This window comes from Bidens hawaiensis, unplaced genomic scaffold, assembly GCF_021521415.1.
Source record: "Bidens hawaiensis isolate Kalapana, Puna unplaced genomic scaffold, B.hawaiensis_p1.1 tig00025176_1, whole genome shotgun sequence".
NCBI lineage: Eukaryota > Viridiplantae > Streptophyta > Magnoliopsida > Asterales > Asteraceae > Bidens > Bidens hawaiensis.
The window spans coordinates 116,787-134,494 of record NW_027494002.1 but is presented as its reverse complement, the minus strand read 5'-3'; the positions used below and the strand labels follow the sequence as shown (position 1 = coordinate 134,494).

The 17,708-nt window shown below is 40.5% G+C and overlaps 1 pseudogene; it reads left to right on the top strand.

The window, feature by feature from the left end:
• Window positions 1-10,710: 10,710 nt before the first annotated feature.
• Window positions 10,711-12,885, top strand: LOC143570944 (CBL-interacting serine/threonine-protein kinase 12 pseudogene; annotated as a pseudogene).
• The last annotated feature ends 4,823 nt before the right edge of the window (window positions 12,886-17,708 follow it).

Below are 17,708 nucleotides of genomic sequence, written 5' to 3'. Positions count from 1 at the left end.
CAAGTAATATTAATTATATTACTTAATAATAGAGAGAAAGTTTACCCGGGTTATCAGGAAATAAATAATAGAATAGGAGTTGGTATGGGTCGGGCTAGTGTTGGGTAATGGATGTGGGTTGTGGACTTGGATTAATTAAGAAGGGTTAAATGAGAATGGGCCTTAGGTCCATGGGATCTCAGGGATATAAATACCCTAACACCCCAAAATATCTTCATTCTATCTTTATCCAAGCACACTCCACACACACATACACTAACTTCGCCGGAACCGGGCCAAGCCAATGGAAGAATCGGACTGATCCGAGAGTGAGAGAGGGCGACTAGTTGCGTTAACAAGTTAAAGGAGATCCAAACAAGCCCAAAAAGGTATGATTCTTGATATTTGAAGTTTAAAGATCCAAGCTTTTTAGTGTTTAAGTGACCGAAAATGGTCGGGAAGCGTAGTGGGTGATATTGAACCACAGCTATCAGAAAAAGAAGCAGAGTTCAGGTGAGTTTCTAGCCCCATTTATGTGTTACGTTTTCGGGGCTGTGTGCATACTCAATATGTTTGTTAATACACTTATCCTAAGAGATAAGTGTATGCCTTATATGGATAATGTGAAATATATGAATGATTGCTTGATGGTACGTGAACGATCTTCGGATATTGCACGTACTGTCAGGTTGCAGCGTTAAGAATAAGGTAAGTATGTTATGTATGTTTATGTGTATGAACATGATAGAGATAATAGAAGAAAGAAATGATAACGTATGGTTGTATGGTTACGAAGAGGGTTCCGAGCCCTAGTAATACTCGAGGAATGTAGGGCGTAATGCTCTTTATAACGTAAGATATGAAAGTAAGATAATACAAAAGAAAGTAAGAAAGTACGAACGAAAGGATATAATTTTATGTGTATGTCGTGTATGGTATATGTGATAGATACGATTGATTGCTTGACGGTACGTGAACGATCTTCGGATATTGCACGTATCGTCGAGGGAAGTGATTAGCTCCTTACATGGATAATAAATAACAACTTATAGATAGTGTTCCTTCAATGGAAAGTATAGGGTTCCTTCAATGGAAAGTATAGGGTTCCTTCTATGGAAAGTATAGTGTTCCTTCAATGGATAGTAAAGTGTTCCTTCTATGAAAAGTATACAGAGTGTTCTTCCTATGGAAATTATATATAGTATGGAAATGGTAAAGGTTCTTTTAATAGATATTACGTGATGATCCTCCCATGGATGTATTTCAGCATAGGAAAGGACTGTGAACCTTATACGTGCTGATTTTGTAGCATAGGGGAGGACTGCGAACCTCGTACGTGCTATGAATTAGGTTGCAACATAGGGAAGGACTGTGAACCTTGTACGTGTTGTGGATGTACTATGGTATAGGGAAGGACAGCGATCCTTGTACGTACCATAAATGGTGAACGTAGGTAAGGACTGCGAACCTTGTACGTGTTCACGACCTTGAGTACAGGTATAGACGGTGAACTATGAACGTACTCTCGGTAGACTGAGGTTAGTGATTGTAGATATGTATGTATGTATGGTAGCAAGTATGTATGTAGAACAGAAGGGTAACTAGTGAAGTATGGATATGTATCTACAGATATGTATGTATGTGTATGTATTGTATGGCGTTCGATTAACTAGAACTCAATCAGCGTAGCTGACTTTTAGTATGCACGCAGGTGAGCTGATTATAGAGTTAGCATGAAGATGACATACGGCATGAATTGAACGGCTGGCATCTGAAGAAAGAAGTAAAGATGTTTTAAATATAAAGTTTTGTGTTATGGTATCAAAGAAAAGATTTAATGTTTTGTAACAAATGATCGATGTTTTATATTCCGCGAAAAGTTTTAATAAACTCTGATTTGAAGAACTGTGTTTATGAGTAAATCCGACGCTAAAGTAGGGTCACCGGGTTTGGGGCCTTACACTGGATAACCTTTCTGAGGGTATTTCTGGTTTGAAGGATTCACCTGTTCGTCCACCACCACCACCTCCTAATACCGCTACGGATCCGGTTATTGTGGCGGATGACTCCCCATTAATAAAGAAGGAGGCCAAAACAACTGTTCATGCTAAGGCGTCGCCTTCTTGTAATGTTTACCACTTCAGGGATCAAGGGGGGCATAAACACGTTCCCTTATGCTTCCCAAACCTCTCCTACTCCTGAGGAGGAAGACCCCACCCCTCATTAACCTAATTGGTCCTTACGTCGGGATTCGACATTCTGTGACGTGGACGTATGTTTTGAGTTCCTGGGGGAGTGTCTTCCACATGGTGAAAAGGAGAGACGTCGCCTCAGTATCCGCCAAGAATTTCTGAACTCTCATTCTTATTACTTGGCGAATACTATTTCCACTACTCATGAAATAACCAGGTACTGGTTAGCGATGAATGAGAAATGGGACGAACTGGCGGCCTCTGCTTCCGATGCTAAAGAAGAAGCTCTTAAAGCTATAAATGAAGATAGGGAGGCCAGCTAGGCCCTGGAGGTAGAGAAGGCTGCTCGGTCCGCTGCTGAGGAAGCCAAGGCTGTTCTCCAGAAACAATTGGACGAACAAGCCAGATTAGTGGAGGCCCTTCAAGCTGAATCAGCGGCCAAGGGCAAGCGCTTGATTGATCTTAACGCCAGAAACCGCGACCAAGCTTGGGAATGTGCCAAACACAAAATGGAGCTTGTCCGAGCCAAGGCGGACCAAAAATGGCTATTGGCGGAAGCTATTCCCAAGGTATATACCTTTTACTTGCTATAAACAATCTAAGTGTTTAGAGTTATTTACGCATGATTATTTCAATAGGTCATGCTGATGTTCGAGCGAGTGACGAGCTCGGGAACTATGTTGTTGTTCTTTTGAAAGCTTCAAAGCAAGCTGGTCGCCAACTGGGCTTCCAAGAAGGTTATCAGTTTGGCTCAACTTCCAAGCTTCCGGAGGAGTACGTTTTAGCTGGTCAAGACACTGTTGCCATCCTTAAGCAGAAATCAAAGGATTTCGATTCGTTGAAATTCTCTTTGACTGATCAAATATTTGAACTTGCTGATAAGGAGGACAGTATTCGGCAGCTAAAGACTATTCTGGAGCTTGATGGAGAAGATAAAGAGGAAGGATAAGGTGCGGGAAGCGACGATGTGGAACATAACGATGTCGCGCCATAGATAGATTTTTATTTTTTCTCTTTAATTAGGCTCCTCCATGTCTTTTTAATCCCTTTTTGTATGAATGAAGAAGGCTTATTATTTGTATCCGACACACTTTGTTTATTTTTTTATAATATAAGTGTTTTTAAAGGATCTTCTTTATGTACGGATAAAGGATTACATAATAATACAAGTCTCAAATGAATGAAATGAAAATTTTCATAACTAAGGCATAAGCCGAATTACAAGAAACGAAATTACAAAGGTTCTTAACATCTAGTTGGGCGCGCAGGCCAAAAGACAAACCTACTAAATGTAACATTTCCTCATTTGGGCCCCGTTCCAAGTTCTAGGGATTTCCGTCCCATCCAACCTTTCTAGTTTATAAGCACCTTTAGATAGAACTTTCTGGATTCTATAAGGTCCTACCCAGGTAGGGGCCAACTTTCCCGGAGGCTTCATTATTGCGGAAGACAAAGTCCCCCGCATCGAATTCACATCTTTGAACCCGCGAGTCATAATATTTTTGCAACTATCGTTTGTAATTATTCTCGCGGATCGATGCCATTTCTCTCCTTTCCTCGAGGAGGTCAAGGTTCATCCGGAGTTCATAATCATTATCCTCAATCATAAGAACTCTGGTGGATGGGATACCAATCTCGGCGGGAATCATGGGTTCTGTGCCATATGTTAAACTAAAGGGGGTTTCGGAATTACTGGGATTCCTTTGAGTGCGGAAGGCCCATAGTACATGGGGCAATTCATCCACCCATCCCGTTCGTTTCGTTCCCAATCTCATTTTGATTCCTTCTTTGATCGTCCGATTGGTTCTCTCGACTTGACCATTCGCTTGCGGGTGGGCTACAGAGGTGAAGATTTGAGAAATGTGTAACTCTTTTAACCATTCTTGCAACCCACTGTCCGCGAATTGTGTCCCGTTGTCACTAGCGAGCTCTAGAGGGAGGCCAAAACGGCATATGATGAATTCCCACAAGAATTTATTAACACATGCTGCTGTTATAGAAGCAACTTGTTTGGCCTCCACCCATTTTGTAAAGTAGTCGATGGCTACTATCAGGAATTTGACACGTCCGGGGGCTTCAAGGAAAGGTCCCATTATGTCAATTGCCCATTTCTGGAACGGCCAAGATAAAGTGACTGGGACTAACTCGTTCTTTGGTCGAAGCGTGTTAGGAGCATGGCGTTGACATGAATCACACTTCCTGATTTCACGTACAACATCCATATGCATCCCCGGCCAGTAATATCCAACGTTCATTACCTTTGCTACGACCCTCCGCGGACCCGCGTGAAGACCACAAATGCCTTCATGAACCTCTCTGATTAAGTAATTCGCGTCCTCGGCATCCACACATCGGAGTAGTGAGCCGAGGAAGGAACGTTGGTATAAAACACCGTCAAGTATCTGGTAGTTCAAGGCTTTGTGCTTTTATCTTCCGGGCCACTGCTTTTCCTTCCGGAAGGGCTCCGGATGACAAGTATGTTATAATGGGTGTCATCTAGGATTCTACTCCCGTTTGGATTACTAAAACCTGATGTTGCGGAACAGACGAGTGATCTAATACTCCGATGCGGATGTCCTTGGCAAAATGTTCGAAGTTCGTTGAAGCCAATTTACTGAGAGAATCCGCTGATTTGTTTTCACTTCTCTTTATATGAATGACTTTGCAAGAAGAGAACTGGAGCATCAAATCCTTTGCCTGTGACACATATGAAGCCATGATATCATTTTTGCTTCGTATGTGCCATTGATTTGTCCCGCAATCAACATGGAATCTACCCGAGCTTCCAAATGTTTAACCACAAGCTTTTTGGATATCCGTAAGCCTGCCAAGAAAGCTTCATATTCTGCCTCGTTATTGGTACTTTTGAAATCCAACATTATGGCATATGTAAACTCATGGCCTTCGGGATTGACTAGCCTGAGGCCTGCGCCACATCCCTCACTGCTTGAAGCTCCATCCGTGAATAAAGACCAAATCTGTCCTGATTCCGGAGGTACTTGGGGTTGTTGCTCTTATGCGGGATTTCTGTGATGAAGTCCGCCAATACCTGCCCTTTGATTGCTGGCCTAGGTCTGTATTCTATTGCGTGTTCACCTAGCTCGATGGCCCATTTGGCCAAGCGTCCAGACAATTCTGGTTTACTGAGGACATTTTTGAGCTTGTATCCGGTTAAAACATTGATGGGGTGCCCTTGAAAGTACCTGCGGAGGCGTCAGGCGGAATAGACAAGCGCCAAAACAAGTTTTTCAAGCATGGAATATCTTGTTTCTGGATCCGACAGTGTTCTACTGACATAATAAATCAGCGTTTGAACATTCTTTCGATCTGTCAGAAGGACAGCCCCGATGGCAATGTCTGAAGCCGATAGATATAACGTTAAGGGTTCTCCCGCACAAGGTGATGTTAACGTGGGCAGTTCCATCAAACATTTTTTCACCTCCACAAAGCTTGTTCTGCTTCCGCAGTCCAATTGAAATGTGCTTTCTTAAGGCAATTTCTTAGTGTTGAGATAAATGGATGAGATTTGGCTGCATGATTTGCCAAAAAACGATTCAGAGCAACGAGCCGGCCATTGAGTGTCTGAACCTCCATGAGGGAAAATGGGGAAGGCATGCGGGCTATAGCTTGAACTTTATCTGGATTAGCTTTGAAGCCCGCATCCGTGACAATTACTCCTAGAAACTTTCCATCTTCCATTCCGAATGAACACTTGGCTGGGTTCAACTTCATGTTAATACCTTTCAATGTTTCGAAGGTCTCTTCAATATCTCTCAACATCTGGTCCCCCTCAACACTTTTGATTACGAGATCGTCCATATACACCTCTAAGTTTCGACCAATTTGGTCTTTGAACGCTATATCCATTAATCGTTGTTATGTGGCTCCCGCATTCTTTAGTCCGAAAGGAATCATTTTATAACAAAAAGTGCCCTGGTCTGTGCGAAATGCTGTCTTATCTTCATCACCTGCTGACATGCGGATCTGGTGATAACCCTTGTAGGCATCCAGGAAGCACTTGAATTTGAATGGTGCCACAGCATCAACCTTGAGGTCAATCTCTTGTAAAGGATAACAATCCTTAGGACATGCTTTGTTTAGATCTTTGAAATTAATGCATATCCGCCACGCCCCGTTGCTCTTGGGGACTATGACTGGGTTAGCAACCCATGTCTGATAGCGGATTGGACGGATGATCCCGGCCTGCAAGAGGTCCTGGATTTGCTCGTTCATTGCTTTTGTCTGTTCCGGACCCATCTTATGTTGTTTCTGAACAATCGGCGTAAACAACGGGTTTACCCTTAATTTGTGTTCCGCAATGTTCCGCGGGACACCAGTCATGTCCGCGGGCTGTCATGCGAACACATCAACATTTTTTGATAATAATTGTTTCAAGAAAGTTCGTACTATCTCAGAAATAGCAGGTCCTATTGTTATAGTTTGATCAGAAAACTTTTTTTTCAAAACCCATTTTTCCGGTTCAGTCCTCAGAGACTGTTTTGGAATCTTGCTAAGTTTTGAGCTCTCGGTTGCAAAGCAGTGCCGGTTAACATGAATTATTGCGATGCCAGTACAAGTTGGAACTCCTACTGCACCGTGTGCTGTGGACGGATGAGCATTGAAGTCACCAATTGCTTCTCGTCCGAGAATAATGTCATGTTTCGATATTGCTGGCAAAACCAGAAATTCGACCTCCTCGGTCCTCGAATGAATTTCGTCGCTCAAGGTAACTGGGAATGAAATTACGCCTCACGGTTGCATTATTTCCCCTCCAAATCCCGACACTGGAGCGTGGATGGTTTTCAATCTTTCTTTATCTTCTTCGTCAAGCTGCTCAAAGAATTGTTCATACATGATGTCCGATGTGCTGCCGGTGTCGAAGAAGACGTAATGAGAACGATAATGCCCGAAAAGAGCAGTGATGATCAGGGGATTCTTATTGTTCGGGCCCACTTTAATTCGAGGGAAGATTACTGGCTCATTTTTCCACTCTTCATCATCAGATTCTTTCCTCTTATTCCCTGTATGGGACTCGCCTTGTATCATATGAACGTTCAAATCTTTAATTTGCTTCTTACTCGGGCCTTGGATGTCCCGAACGGGCGCTTTACCATTATCAAGTTTCTCATTTTTCACCAGGTGTCTGAGTTTTCCAGATTTAACAGCTGCCTCGATTTCATTTCTCAATGATCTACATTCATTCGTATTATGACTGATGTCATCGTGATACGAACAATGCTTCTTAGCATCTAAGAATGATCTTCTTGTCAGTGGCTGTGGCTTTCTGAAACTTATATTTTCTGTAGTGAGAATTTCAGCGGGAGTCTTTGAAAGGGGAGTCCAACTGTTGGGACCTCGGTTCGAGGGTCCCGCTTTGTTCTTGTTTCCTATGAGGGACCTTGCATCAAATGGTTTTGATGTGTCCGCACTCGGCTAGAGTCTCAACCAGATAGAGCCTTTTGCCTGTCTATTAGGTCTCGGAGTCTGAAACTCGACTTTAAATTTTTGCTTCGGGTTACCAATCCTCAACGTTTTTTTCAGTGTTAGCATACACTTTTGCCGCAGTCATAAGATCGTCCCACTCTTTTGGCATTCCATCTCTGCCAGTGAGGGTGCGGACTAGATCATCGCACTTGACGTTTTTGCGGAAAGCACCACGGAGCATGTCCTTACTTATCCCACCAATGTTCAAACTTTCATTGTTGAACCTAGTGATAAAATCTTCTATGGATTCGTTGTCGCGGCGGACGACATCCAAAATTTCTGACTGGTCTCGCGTATGTTTCTTTTGTTGGCTGAACTGTTGAGAAAACTTTTTTACAAGGTCATCCCAGCTGGAAACTTGACCATCAGGTAATTTTTCAAACCATTCTCTCGCTGCTCCTGTTAATGTCAATGCAAACATATGACACCAATAAGGGAGCGTCCAACCACTAACACCCCCTACCGCCACAAAGTTCTGGAGATGATCACATGGATCAGTCATACCATTGTATTTGCCTACTGATGTAGGTATTTTGGCATTAACGGGGAAGGGTGCAGAAGCAATACTTGATCTGAATTTCGATTTTTCGGCAAAGGCTGCCGGACGATATGATTTGGTGAAGTCCCGTTCAGCATTGCTTTGATATTCAGTGTGGCGGACTATGTCCTGCGGACGGCTACTTCTTGCCCGTGAGCTCATCTTACTATCACCAGTGTACATACTGTATTCTCCCGGTTGGTAAGTTGAGTCGTAACTATCAAATTCTTCCAAGTAAGATGGCATCCGCATATTTATGCGAGGACGAGGACGTAACCTCGGTAATTCACCAAACTCTGGTTCCGTCAATTGGTTGTAACGGAGCTGACTTCCTCTTACTGTTGGTGGAGGAGAAGGAGATCTCCAGGGAGATTCCTCATAATTCAAAGTGCGGGCATGAAATCGTTCATAACGTTTTCTGCGCTCACATCAGCCACCAAACTTTGTTGTTGCACATGAAACCACTCCTCGGGAGTTAGCTTTTCTCTTGATTGATGGGATCTCGCCATGTCATATTTGCCTGAATCATTTTCCAAATCAAATTCTGACTGGTTTCGGCGAGTCTCATCCGTAATCCGTCTGAGATTACCCAAATTTGAACCTTCCGGTGCCGAGCCACGTCCCATATCTGTGGGAGTGGGACCGGTTGGTGTTGTAACATTCTCTAGGGTAAAACCCCCATGTGTTACATTGGTGATTCTTGACCCCGGAGTTGTGACACGCTCAAGAGTACGACCACTTGGAGTCGTAATACGTGCAAAAACACTAAGACCCGGAGGTGCTTCCGTGTTAGTTACACGTGAATCAGGTGCAGGGGTTCCCGTCGGCCCTTCAGGAAGTTTACTCATATCAAACGAACCAAAAAACCAACGAAAACTATTGCTGTTCTAACACAAAACACGGATGGCGCCAATGAAGAAACACAGATCCAATCCTCGGGTACGGGTCCTGGATCTAATGAGTCCACAGGGTATAGTATGGTAACTACCAACACGATATGAGTAAGACTTCCCGAAGTCCAGTGACCGGAACCTGCAAAACAGACACCGTGAGTCTCGTTACAGGAAGGACAAGAGGGTGGGGGGTCTTCCTGTAACCACCATCCGGCGTGAGAATCAGTAACGTTCGTAATCGAGAAAGTACTGAAGTATAAAGACTAAGTGTAGTCAGAATATAAGTGAGTGAATGAATGAATGAATACCTCATACCATTTGACAAGGTATTTATAGCCAAAGGATGTAGGAAGGTGATATGACCAGCTGTCCTCTTCTAGAAGATTTTTGATAACTGCTTGGACGCGTGTCATCTTGTGATAGGTTGAGCTATACGTCCCATGTGCATGGGTATAACAACCTGGACACGTGTCGCCCAGTGATAGGACGGATCGCACCCTGGCCATGTGCACGGTTATAACAACCTGGCCAGGTGTCCTTTATTCATTGGTTAGTATGTCACGTATTCTCCAAGTTAGAATCTTAAACCTTCTTCTAGAGAGTACTTGAGTGATGACAGCTGTCCCGCTGGCACTGTCTTCCGGTTGTTTAGGCGGACAGATGTCCTGTCCTGCGGATGACTTTTGAGGATGCCAGGATGCTTCCGCGTGTGTTATGAGGATGTTCCTCCTCAATTGTGACATGCGGGTGACCCATGTGTCCCTCGGGTGGCCTACAAGAGGATTCCCTATGACCTGCGAGTGGTACTTAAGAGTATTTGGGTCTTTTTGATACCCTATCTCTACATAACCAAATTTAGATTTCAGTCCTGTTGAATAGTTCGAATTTAAGGGGAAAAAAAGTCAACAAACCAGAAACGGATTGATATGTAAATATTTTGGTGAGTTTGAAAGAAAAGAAAATTTGTGGCTAAGATGATAACTTAAAACATGATGGGTGTTGACTATGTAGGCTCGCGTATGCTTTAATTTTTAAACGTTTTAAGCTGTAGATGACGTTACTAAAGAAATTATTATTCCATTTTAATGTTGTGTAGCAGTAGAAAGTTTGAAATTAGGGGTGTTTTTTTGGGTTTTGAGTTTTTTGGGTTGGATTCTTTGGGTTTTAAAGTTTTAAATTTAGACCCGAAAGTCAACCCAAATAGCTCACGGTTTTCTTTGGGTTTGAGTTTTCGGGTTGGATTAATCGGGTTTCCAATAAATTAGGATAAAAAGCTACATTAATAAACTTGAATGCAACATATTCTTTTGTACTCTTTCTTAATGTATATAAACCAATAACAAAACAAAAATAAACCAATAAAACATCATAAAAAGCGTAACATTTAACAAAGTTCAATCATAATAAACAAAACTGACATAATCTTCTTCACTATGCCGCGATTAGGGTGTTGGATTATAGTTGCTCTTAGTCATAAAATGAAACATTAATAAACAATAAACAAAAGATTCATAACAAGTGAAACAAGACTAAATCGGGTTAGCCTTTTCTCGGGTTCAGGTTAGTTTGGGTTCGGGTACAAGTTTTCTCGGGTTTAGTTTTGGCTAAAAGTGACAACTATTATATGAAGACCCAAGTTCAATACTCACTTATCGATCATAAGAAATCCGGGTTTACCACTAGTGGCTCTTCGGGTGGGGGTGAGTTTTCCGCATAACTAAGGATGAGCTCGGTACCGTACCGGTACCAAAAATACCGATCGCGAATTCTTGATACTGGTACCGGTTTTTGAAATTTTCGGTTCGGTTCCGGTACGGTACTGGGATAGTACCGGTACCGAAGGTAAAAATTCGGGAAATAGGTACCGTACCGTATCGGTACTGATCCCGAAACTCCAAACTTTGGTACCGATTCAATAACGACAATACAAAATCAATACTGGTACTAAATTTGTTCATCCTTAACTAGATCTGAAGATAATTTGAAGACGCTTAAGGACTCCGTACATATATTCAAAAAAATCTAAAGAAATTATTAAATTAACAAAATGGGGAAAAACAAATAATAATATACAAGGTAAGAAATAATAAAATAATAATGAATAGACGGTGCTGGGCTTGACCCAAAGGCGTCTGTTTCGATTCCCATGATATCTCACATCCCATCCCCTAAACATCCCACCAAATCTAACACAATCACCAAACCATTCAAATGCAAAACCAATTCTTCTTATTCCCAATTCTTCACAATCCCTAAATAATTCTCAATTCAATCCAATAGCCTCCAAACCCACCACCCGCAAAGACCTTCTCCTAAACCGTTTCGAAATCGGCAAACTCCTCGGCCACGGCAGCTTCACCAAGGTCTATTTAGCCCGCAACATCAAGACCAACGAATGGGTCGCCATAAAAGTCATTAAAAGGAGGATTAATCAAGCGTGAGATCTCTATCCTCCGGCGTGTACGTCACCCGAACATCGTCCAGCTGTTCGAGGTGATGGCCACCAAGGGGAAGATATTCTTTGTCATGGAATATGTTAAAGGCGGTGAGTTGTTTAATAAAGTAGCCAAAGGAAGAAGTCGCTAGAAATTATTTCCAACAGCTTATTTCAGCTGTTGGGTTTTGTCACGATCTAAAACCGGAAAACATTTTATTAGACGAGAATGGTAAATTTAAAAGTGTCAGATTTCGGTTTATCCGCGATTTCGGAACAAATTAGAGGTGATGGCTTGTTCCACACGTTTTGTGGAACGCCTGCGTATGTCGCACCCGAGGTATTAGGCCGAAAGGGTTACGAAGCGGCCAAGGTTGATATTTGGTCATGTGGCGTAATTTTGTTTGTGGTAATGGCGGGTTATTTACCGTTTAATGGTCAGAATATAATGGTGACGTATAAGAAGATTTACCGAGGGGATTTTCGGTGCCCGAGGTGGTTTTCACCCGAGTTAAGCCGGTTGTTGAGACGGTTGCTTGATACGGATCCGGATAAGCGGATAACGATACCCGAGATTATGGAAAACAAGTGGTTTAAGAAGGGGTTTAGGCATGTTAAGTTTTACTTTGATGATGATAAGATGTGTAGTGTGAAAGATGATGGTATCGAAGACGACGGGATTGATTATTCGTCGGATCAGTCTTCGTATTCCGAGACCGAGAATGAGGTTGATAGTAGTAGGAGGAGGTTAACGAGTTTACCTAGGCCCACGAGTTTGAACGCGTTTGATTTGATTTCGTTCTCACGAGGGTTTAGCTTATCCGGTTTGTTTGAAGATGGGGTTGAGGAGTCGAGATTCGTGTCACGCGCACCGGTTTCTAGTATTATTACCAAGCTTGAGGAGATTGCTCAAGTGGTTAAGTTTTCGGTTAGGAAGAAGGATTGCAGGGTTAGTTTGGAAGGGTCGCGAGAAAGGGTTAAAGGTCCATTAACGATTACAGCGGAGATTTTCGAATTAACGCCTAGTTTAAAAGTGGTGGAAGTTAAGAAGAAAGCCGGGGATAAAGGGGAATATGATGATTTTTGTGAGAAGGAACTTAGACCGAGATTGCGTGAGCTTATGCATACGGATCAGTCTCAGTCGGGTGAATGTGTATCGTCGAATGTAGCTTCTGATACGGAGTGAATAACGGAAAAGAATTAAACGGGTATGATTTAATTCGGTTTTTTTATAGTTTGTAATGGTTTTGTTTGTATGATATTTTGGTGGTGTTTAATTTTAATGCTTATCTTTAGGCATCTTTTATATGGTTTTCATTACTGCTAATTAGTATTTGCTTGATAAAAAAGTTGAATATTGGCTGGTTGATCATATGGATGTATAGGGTAAACGATCTAATAAGTTTATAACCATTAATGTCTTTTAAGTTATTTGTTAATAGTTTTTGTATATGTTATCTTTGTTTGAAGTCAAAGGAAAGGCGAGGTAGGTGGTGTGACTTACCAATGAAACTTGGTATTCAATGATCATGTGACATCTAATCTTCTTTTTAATTTTATTTCGATTTTTAGCTTCTAAATACGTGTTCTTTTTGTTGTTCTTAGATTCGTGGTGGTTGACCATTCGCGTGTCTACGTCCAGTTGATCGATTTGTGGGTTAGTATAAAATAGGGTTGGTTTTGGGCGCAAAGTCTGGCCTTGGTTTGACTGTTCGCGTAATCGAGTTCTTTATATGCTGTTTGAAGTCATGTTTGGTAACATTTTTAAGTTATACATGGGATGTATGTGCCAAATATAGAGAACAGAAGGGACATGAAACAGATTCTTTGAATGATAGTTGGTATGTCTCAATGTAGAAACTTTAACTATATTATCACTTTGGAGAGTTTTGACAAGAGAATTCTGCAATTTGTCTCCCTGGTATATGGACCAATTCTACAGGTTTGACACTGAAAATGATTTTGGGAACTTTGGACCATCGTGATATTTGGGCAGGTCAATCTGACTCCTTGCCGTCAGTTGACCGACCAAAAAACGATGAAATTACCTTTTTACCCCTGAGTCTATAATTAAACCTAAAACTAAATATCCAAATTTCGTGTAGTGCGTGGGGTTCGAACCCAGGGCCGCCGGTTTAACAACAAACAACACAAACCAATTGGACTGAGCTACCATTTAATAAAACTACACAATATCTAATATATATTAAGTACCACAATGTGTTGCATATGTATGTTGTATATATGTTCTGTGTGTATGCCGTATAGTATATATATTGTGTATATATAGTCCGTAGATATATATATTATGTATATATATATGTGCTGCATATACAACATATATATATGATGCATATATATATATATATATGTTGTATGTATATATATGCTGCTGTATATATATCATCATCATCATCGTACTCAGTATATCCCACCAATAGCAAAGCTATGGTAGGATCTGAGGAGGGTAAGATGTAGGCAGCCTTACCTCTACCCCATAGGGATAGAGAGGCTGCTTCCGGTGAGACCCCCGGCTCGATAGTAGTTTTGCATCAAGCCTTGGACATAAGGCACATAGCACTCAATCATCGGGACACCGGCTGATCGGTGCATGTACCCTTATCTTTCAGCTATCAACGCTACTACATGATGCCTGATTAACCGTCCGTCACTTTTAACGTTATCTTCACGAGATTAGTAAAATAACGTCAAAATTAGTGCAATTTCACTTTTGCCCACCTGAGGGTTCACACATATATACATCATATGTGCGCACCGCAAGCAGGGCTACTGCTGTATATATATGATGTATATATATTTATGCTGCTGTATATATATGTTGCATATATACATATGTTGTATATATATGCTGCATATATATATACTGTATATAATATTTTTAAACGACGAAACGGTTCGTTTTTTAACAAACTTTTTGTTCAAAAACGACGAAGCGGGTCGTTTTTTAACAAACTTGTTGTTCAAAAACGACGAAACGGGTTGTTTTTTAACAAACTTTTCACTAAAAAATGACGAAACGGGTCGTTTTTAACAAACTTTTCACTAAAAAACGACGAAACGGCTCGTTTTTTAACAAACTTGTTGTTCAAAAACGACGAAACGAGTCGTTTTTTAACAAACTTTTCACTAAAAAACGACGAAACGGGTCGTTTTTTAACAAACTTTTCACTAAAAAACGACAAAACGGGTTATTTTTTATTGTAATTTTAGCTAAAAAACGACGAACCGACTCGTTTTTTAGTTATCCACAAACCCGAGCCCAAACACCCAATGAACACAACCATTCTTTTATATATATTACACAATACATAAACACATAAACACAATACATAAACACATATATCAAAACACCCGAATTATAATCTTCGGGATTTTACGCGCCGAAGTCGAACCCGAACACCCCGAACACTACAGTAGGAGAAGCGGGTCGACATTCCACGTTCTACGGAACGCCAACTGGACTACACCGACGACATTAACCACAACGCGGACGGAAATTTGACGAATCCAAAACCGGATTCGGAGACCTATTGCTAGTGGGACTCCGATTAAACATGTGAACCGAATAATGAACACGAAAACCATGGCGGCGTCGGATGTGGATGGGGATGGTGGTTCGGCGTCGGTGGTGGCGGCGTGGGTCGGTGTTGATGATGGAGATGGAGATGGAGATTGCGATGGTGATGGAGATGGCGACGGTGATGGTGATGGAGATGGCGGTGATGGTGTTGGTGATGGGTGAGGGTGTCGAGTATATATAATGGGTGATGAAATAGTGGGGAAATTGTGGAGTTTGAGTTGGGTAAGAAACGAAGGAAGGAAAGAGGGAGGAAGGAGGGTGGAGAATGGGAAGAGTATGGAGGAAGGAGGGAGAAGATAATACCCGGTGGTCGGACTGTCATTTTTCCCGGCAAGCTGGTTTTTTCAAGCTTTTAAAAAATATAACTAACAGAGGGGCACATATGTGACTGGCCAAAATTACATTTGTAAAAAGTCTAAAATATCCTGCAAATAAACGGACTTAAACGAAAATATTTAACGGAAGGAGTCAGATTGACGCGCCCAAATATCACAATGGTCCAAAGTTCGCAAAATCATTTTCAGTGTCAAACCTGTAGAATTGGTCCATATACCAGGGAGACAAATTGCAGAATTCTCTTTTTTTACAATAATGGCCTAAATATGGAAATTGATTTCTACATCAGCAAGTACAGATTACACAGAAACTGGTGCAGTTTAATATAACATAGTGACGTATAAATCATCTGTTTACACACTTTAAATAGAGAACCAACTGATAGGCATAAGCATTTATATATACTTGAAGTGAGAAAAACTGAAAGTGGTTATGCGATTACATAACAGCTTTATGCGTCACAGTTAAATATTAAAATACATGTACAAATGTTTGTGTGTTTAAGTAGTCTGTTGCTTAAAATCATGAGAAGAAGCTAAGGGGAGTTACGTGTCGAGTCATACCAACAAAGGCGGAAAAGAGTGAGAAACAACCATGCAACGTTAGTAAGGCGTGGGGGTAAATGCGTCCAACGAAATCTAGAATTTTGGCAGTGATAACACACATGGTTAATATGCGTTGTGCATTGGTAAAAACCTAACACCGTTATTCGCTCACACAGTTAAAAACACTTTAAAATCTTTTTCTTTTTTAAATACCCTATAACAAACAAAATTTATATAAACTAAATGCACCAAGTAGTTGGGCAAGGAAAATTAAAAAAAAAACACGCGGTCTAGCAAAACACCATAACAATGAGCAAACACCTAACATTAGCCTACAACTGACCTAAAACTTTAAAAATTTAACGATTCTGTAAAACATACAATCAAATCACTATAACACAATCCATGGGAAATCTGAGACCAATCCACCAAATAATTCATTCGTCTTGGTCAATGGTCAGATTTATTTTGAAATGTTTTACATCAATATTTTACTTGTATTTGATCCAAGTTATATATATTGTGGGTAAAAGTATTGTGGGTATTGTTTGACTTTGAAGAATACAATTTATAGTGGTGTTGTATCAATATCATTAAAGGCAAAAATGGACCTAAATGGCATATACCTTTCCTTATTGGCCAACTTGCAATTAGTTTTGATGTTGATATTTTCCATTTGGGTTTCCTTTCATCTTTACTCAACATAAATATCTTAAAAGGTTGCCACCATGATTTTAGTATATACAATTCCATGTGAGTTTGTGTTATAACCAAAAACCACACTTTATAATATCATCATCAAAGTAATTTATAGTAATTTAGTCAAGTAATTATATAGTTATTTGTTTTAAAATCGCGTCTAATTGGAAACATTGTGAATGGGAGATGAGTGGACAGACTTACCTCTCCGTCCATGAGTATCTTTGGGGATCGAGAAACCAGACCTCCACCATCTATGACGAAACACACAATTGTTGTCCTTAAACAAACCACCGCCTATCATCCATGACACTTGTTTATTGCTGATGGTCTACTATACTTTGAATTTAAAGATATATACCATTAAACTAAAGGTTGTTGAGTCTAATTACGACTAGTTTTACACATGTAGTAAACATTTGTATTCAAACATTATATCTTCAGACATGCTTGGGAAAAATGTCAACGAGGATGTAGTTGTCTAAAACAAACATGCCCAGAAACATAAATTATTTTATTAGACTGTTGTCATGATTACGGTAATTTACGGGTATGAAATACCTAACCCAATATAAAATACCAAATGCAAATTGAATTCTATCTAAGGAAGCAATTTACATTGGTGACTTGGTGAGATTTAAATGATAATCACCGGATATTGATTTCTCCTCTTATGTGTTTTCCAATACATAAACCGCAACTTAATCGTCTTTTGTACGTGATCAATAAATGATTCATTACTTTGGAATTATTTAAAGGTCCGCATATAAATTAGTCCATATAAATTTCATTTATTTTCCTCTAATGAGATAAGTTATTAAAATTAGTTATTTATTATATACAAACAAATTTGAGATACTTAAAAAATCACTTTTTTTCTAAAGTGGGAATATGATTGAGAGAATAGATCCATAGATATCAACTGATGTCATATAATACTGACAAAAACAGGATGAAATGACCATAAAGATATTTGTGGCATGAAAATATCTTCTTGTTTATGACCT